The sequence below is a fragment of the Somniosus microcephalus genome, chromosome 4 (assembly GCF_052327205.1).
Source record: "Somniosus microcephalus isolate GS21.2 chromosome 4, FLI_Smic_1.0, whole genome shotgun sequence".
Lineage (NCBI taxonomy): Eukaryota > Metazoa > Chordata > Chondrichthyes > Squaliformes > Somniosidae > Somniosus > Somniosus microcephalus.
The window spans coordinates 117,923,344-117,930,178 of NC_140990.1; positions in this window are offsets into that span (position 1 = coordinate 117,923,344).

Here is a 6,835-nt window from a genome sequence, read left to right on the forward strand (position 1 = left end):
TTGGCATAGATCAATCTTGCCAAACTTCTGACCACCTGCTAGACCCGCGAAAAGATCTTCAATGATGGGGAGGGGGTGCTGTTCAGCTGAGAGCACAGGATTCACTGTTACTTTGAAATCTCCACATAAGCGAACTGCGCCATCACTCTTCATCACTGGTACCACAGGCGTGGCCCACTCACTGTGCGAAACCGGCACCAGGACCCCTATCTTGACCAGACGCTCCAGGTCAGCCTCCACCTTTGGTCTGAGGGCATAGGGAACGTTCCTGGCCTTCAGGAATCGTGGCTGGCTGTCAGGCTTCACCTTGAGATTGACTGGAATCCCCTTCATACTCCCCAATTCTCCATCAAAGACAGCCGCGTGCTTTGTCAACACTGCCGCTAGCCCCGCCTCTTCGACTGACACCGCATTCACTTTTTTACGATCCAGATGAATTTTCTCCAACCATGGCCTGCCCATCAGGGATGGATAGTCACCCTTGAGCATGTAAACTGGCAGCATCACGGTTTGTCCATTAAGCTTCACCTTGACCTCCGTCTTACCCAGCATTGGGACTGTTTCCCCAGTGTAGGTCTTTAAGATGAGCTTGGCCGGCGTCATTGATAGGTGGTTCAGTTTACTTTGAATAACTTCTCTGAAATCAAGGAGAAAGCGGCCCCCGTATCCAGCTCCATTTTGACTGGTATTCCCTCTAGTAGTGGCGTGACTCCATAGCCTGATGAGCCTCCATTCACCATTAACACATGGAGATTCAGCTCCCCATCAGAGCCTGTGTCACTGTCTTACTGTTCTTGTTTCACCATGTGTAGGTTTTTCTTTTTAGAACGCCAGTTGGATGTGTTTTCTTGTTTGTTTTTGTGTGTCTCTATGTAGGATTGTTTGCTATGCCCTTTACACACACGTTCAATGTGTCCTTTCTTTTCACATTTCCGACAGGTCAGGTCTTTACACCAGCAGTCAGATGGCTGATGACCTGACCTTCCACATCTGTAAAACTCTCTGGCGCCCCTTGCATGCTTATCCGTTGTAGCTGCTAGCCTGTGCACTCTTGTTGCAGCCCCCAACAGCTGTGCATCTTTAGCTGCTAACTCCATAGACACAGCGAGCTCCACTGCTGATTTAAGCATCAGTTTGTCAGTCGTGAGCAAGCGCTTCTGTGTTGCTTCACATCTTAATCCACACACAAACCTATCACGGACAGTGTCATTTAGAGTTTCACCAAACTCACAATGCTCAGTTAGCTTCTTTAGCACTGCAACATATTCGGCTATGGACTCACCCTCCCCTTGGTTTCGTTTGTGAAACCTGAACCTCTCGGCAATCAGCAGCGGCTTTGGTGCGAAATGTGTTTCCAAAACTTCCACAATCTGATCATATGTCTTAGCGCCGGGCTTATCCGGGAGCATCAAACTCCGTAACAAGCCAAATGTTTTTGCTCCAATCACACTGAGGAACGTCGCCACTTTCACATCATCTTTAATGCCATTTGCAGTCACAAAAAATCCAAAACGCTCTGTATAAGCACTCCATTTCTCCGCCATTTCATCAAATGGTCCAAATGCTCCGGTTAGCATAGCCATTTTGTTTTCTTTTTTTTTATTCTTTACAGTCCTTTTCCTCCACTTTTTTATTTTACTTTTACAGTCCGTTTTCCTCCACTTCGTTTCACTGTATCGTTACTCGCCCCTTCTTATTTGTGTAACACATGAACCGCCACCTTTACGAGGTGATTGCATCTGCAACTAAACTGCGGGCGCGCCATTAAGAAAAGACAGGAACTTCTTACTTTAAACATCGCCGATTCCAGTGCAAAGTGATGCACAAGTCTGTCGTCCTCATCGCCAGTTTTATTGTGTCTCAAGGGGTTTTATACCCTTACCTATGTAACAATTAAAAAGGACTCCAGGGTGGAGAGTTTAGTTAACGGCCATTTTATTTACAATGTGCGTCTTCACTCAATGCAGTACATTTGCCATAATGCACTGCAAATCATGACTACGTATCCCATGTGGGACAATTCTAATGCACATTCAAAATACACAACAATGTGTGTGTAGAATCAGTTATCATGTGTACGGAGCATCAGTTATCATGTGTATGGAGCATCAGTTATCATGTGTATATAGTATCTCTTATCATGTGTGTGTAGAATCAGCTATCACGTGTATGCAGCATCAGTCATTATTTGTATGTAGCATCAGTTATCATGTATCTGTAGCATCAGTCATCATGTGAATGTAGCATCAGTCATCATGTGTATGTAGCATCAGTCACCATGTGTATGCAGCATCAGTTATCATGTGTCTGTAGCATCAGTCATCATGTGTATGTAGCATCAGTTATCATGTGTCTGTAGCATCAGTTATCAGGCCCTCATCAGATCACACTTCCACTGGCCCCACTTTATTCATCGTTTCACTTTTTCCCTTAATGCAACAAAACAACAATTAATTACCTTCCCTTCTGTTGCCATTTTCAACTCGAAATTTTTCAGTGCCACCTTAATGCCCTTTTTACATTCCAGGCGTGCGTTTTGTATTGATTCCATCTGCACTATTTAACTGTGCCACCTAACATTGCTGTCAGTAATCTTGGATATATGGCTCGCTATTCCTTCATCTCCAGGGATGCCTTTTGGTATTGAATTCAACTTAATTCTGTGCTATTTTCTTTCATGACTTTAAATGCTTGATTTATTTCGTTGTATTCATAACTTTCAGGGTCAGGGTTGCACGCAAGTCCTCCCAGCATATCAAGGTGCAGTCACTAGGGAGGTGTGTATATTTGTTAGTGCAAAGACAAATTCATTAATAATGCCGGAGAATTGCATAATTGATTAAAATATTTTTTCAACCACTCATTGACTTATAATGTAAATTCATTAAGACAATATGTGATTGATTTGAATCTGTCTTCACAAAAGAGGATTAGTCTGCCAATGTCGCAGAGGAGGATGGAGCAATTGTACAGGATAAAATTAGATGAATAGTTAGACAGTGACCAAAGTAGAAAGTCATTCGGTCCAGATGGGATGCATCCTAGTTGATGAGGGGAGGGAGGGTGGAAATAGCGGATGCCCTGGCCAAAAATGTTCAACCTTGCTTGGATACAGGAGTGGTGCCAAAAGATGGGAGGGTGCAAATGTAACACTGCTGTTCAAAACAAGGGATTGGATTTATCCATTAACTGCAGGCCAGTCAGCCTAATATCGGTGGCAGGAAAAGTTCTCGTGAGCAAAATCCGCGACAACATTAATGATCATTTGGAAGACCATGGGTTATACATGGATTTGTTAAATGGAGAGAGTTGATGAAGTTACTGCTGTTGATGTGTAAATGGACTTTCAAAAGGTGTTTAGTCAAATGCATTGTTTGCAATATACAAGCACTTGGGATTAAACAGGCAGCGCCAGAATGGACACAGACTTGGCTCAGAGACAGAAAGCAGAGAGTAGTGATGAATGGTTATTTTTCAGACTAGAGGAAAGTATACGGTGGTGTCCCCCAGGGGTCGGTTTTAGGGACACTTCTCCATTTGATATGTACTATTAACCAGGACTTAGGTGTAGGAGCCATAGTTTCAAAGGTTGTAGCTAAAACAACACTAGGAAATATTGTAAAATGTGAGGAGGATCGTAGCAGATTTCAGGAGGACATAGACAGACTGGTGAAATGGTGCAGCGTGAAGTCATGCATCTTGACCGAAAGAATTAGGAGAACCAGTATTATATAAATGCTACAATTTAAAGGGACTGCAGGAACAGACACACCTGAGGGTGTATGGACACACATCTTTGAAGGAGGCAGGACAAGTTGATAAGGCTGTTAAAAAGCATACAGAAACCTGGGCTTTATATATAGAGGCATAGTGAACAAAAACAAGGAAGTTATGAAAACTTTATCAATGACTGGTCAGGCTATTCAAAGCCAAGGTTGAAGCTGACCCATTACCAATTGATTTACGTGAAGTTTGTCCAGAATACTAAACAGTCCTGGATATGATTAATATCAGCGAAATTCAAACCCCTGCAGACACATGTAAGCTCGCTGGTGTGTCACAATTGGCATCATGACTAAATCCCTCTCCACCGAGGGAACATTTCAATGGTTTCTGCCCCCTGTGAGGATACTGGAGTGTGAGCGATGGGAGGACTTGTTCAATTCTTTCCCACAGGCGAAGCAGGTGAACGGCGTCATCCCGATGTGAGTTTCAAGCTGGGACTGGTAATTGAACCCCTGCCCACAGTCCCCACATTTCCCCTGATTCTCTATGGTGTAGGTGTCCTTGCGTCTCTCCAGGTTGGAAAATCGGTTGAAGCCTCGTCCACACACAGAACACATGTACGGTTTCTCCCCACTATGAATGGTGCGATGTTTTTTTCTGGCTGTGCGACTGGTTAAAGCTCTTTCCACAATCAATACATGGAACACTCTCACGTGGGTGTGTGTGTCTCGATGATTTTTCCAGTCACGCTGATATTCCCCTCCATCCCCTCCCCTGAATTTGCTGACTCTGGCTTTGTTCAGTTCTACATTCACTGGTTCCTTTCCCTCTCCGGCCCGGAAGCTGCTGGTTCTGGTTGGGCTCAGTTCTACACTCACTGGTTCCCCATGCTCTCCTCCACCGAAGCTGCTGACTCTGGCTGGGTTCAGTGCTACCCTCACTGGTTCCCCTCCCTCTCCTCACCTGAAGGTGCTGACTCGCCCACTCCCAATCTCTCTCTCTCACTCCCAATCTCTCTCTCTCTCACACTACAATTCTCTCTCTCTCTCACACTCCCAGTCTCTCTCTCTCACACTCCCAATGTCTCTCTCTCACACTCCCAATCTCACTTTCTCACACTTCCATTCTCTCTCTCTCTCTCACACTCCCAATCTCTCTCTCTCTCACACACTCCCAGTCTCTCTCTCTCACACTCCCAATCTCTCTCTCACACACCCCCAATCTCTCTCTCTCTCACCCCTAGTCTCTCTCACTCTCAATCCCAATCTCTCTCTCACACACTCCCAATCTCTCTGTCACACTCCCAATCTCTCTCTCACACTCCCAATCTCTCTCTCTCTCACACCACAATTCTCTCTCTCACACTCCCAGTGTCTCTCTCTCACACTCCCAATGTCTCTCTCTCACACTCCCAAATTCTCTCTCTCACACTCCCATTCTCTCTCTCTCTCACACTCCCAGTCTCTCTCCCTCTCACACTCCCAATGTCTCTCTCTCACACTCCCAATCTCTCTCTCTCACACTCCCATTCTCTATCTTTCTCTCACACTCCCAATCTCTCTCTCTCTCACCCGCAGTCTCTCTCTCTCTCACTCCCAATCTCTCTCTCACACACACTCCCAATCTCTCTGTCACAATCCCAATCTCTCTCTGACACTCCCAATCTCTCTCTCTCTCACACTACAATTCTCTCTCTCTCACACTCCCAGTCTCTCTCTCTCTCACACTCCCAATGTCTCTCCCTCACACTCCCAATCTCTCTCTCTCACACTTCCAATCTTTCTCTCACACTCCCAGACTCTCTCTCTCTCACACAACCAATCTCTCTCTCTCACACTCCCAATCTCTCTCTCTCACACCCCCAATCTCACTCTCTCTCTCTCACTCCCAATCTCTCTCTCTCACACACTCCCAATCTCTCTCTCACACTCCCAGTCTCTCTCTCTCACACTCCCAATCTCTCTCTCTCACACCACCAATCTCTCTCTCTCTCACTCCCAGTCTCTCTCTCACTCCCTCCCAATCTCTCTCTCTCTCACACTCCCAATCTCTCTGTCACACTCCCAATCTCTCTCTCTCACACTCCCAATCTCTCTCTCTCTCACACACCCAATGTCTTTCTCTCTCACGCTCCCAACCTCTCTCTCACACACCCAATCTCTCTCTCTGACACTCCCAATCTCTCTCTCTCACACTCCCAATCTCTCTCTCTGACACTCCCAATCTCTCTCTCTCTCACACTCCCAATCTCTCTCTCTCACACTCCCAATCTCTCTCTCTCTCGCACACACATTCTCTCTCTCTCTCTCACTCCCAATCTCTCTCTCTCACACACTCCCAATCTCTCTCTCACACTCCCAGTCTCTCTCTCTCACACTCCCAATCTCTCTCTCTCACACCCCCAATCTCTCTCTCTCTCACTCCCAGTCTCTCTCTCTCTCACTCCCAATCTCTCTCTCTCTCACACTCCCAATCTCTCTGTCACACTCCCAATCTCTCTCTCTGACACTCCCAATCTCTCTCTCTCTCACACACCCAATGTCTTTCTCTCTCACGCTCCCAACCTCTCTCTCACACACCCAATCTCTCTCTCTGACACTCCCAATCCCTCTCTCTCACACTCCCAATCTCTCTCTCTGACACTCCCAATGTCTCTCTCTCTCACACTCCCAATCTCTCTCTCTCACACTCCCAAACTCTGTCTCTCTCTCGCACACACATTCTCTCTCTCTCTCACACTCCCAATCCAATTCCAATTCCAATTCCAATTAAAATGCTTTATTGGCATGAAAGTTTACAGAGAACCATATTGCCAAAGCTTACATAGCAAAAAGGTACAGTTTTCCAACATTCTGTAGGTGTCAATCGATTTGACATTTGTTGGGTACATACAATATTACTTTTAAACAATATTAATTTTAAACAGTCTTTGTACTTCATTTGGTACGTTCAATATTAATTTTAAACAATCTTAATTTTAAACAGTCCTCAGGTTGTGACATGTTGTTACATATTTGGCCCCAAGGTATGGTCTGTCTCCTTCTCCTAGGACTAATCTCAATTTTGACAGATCATCCAATTCCTTGAAATCTGGGGTTGTTTGGCTTAG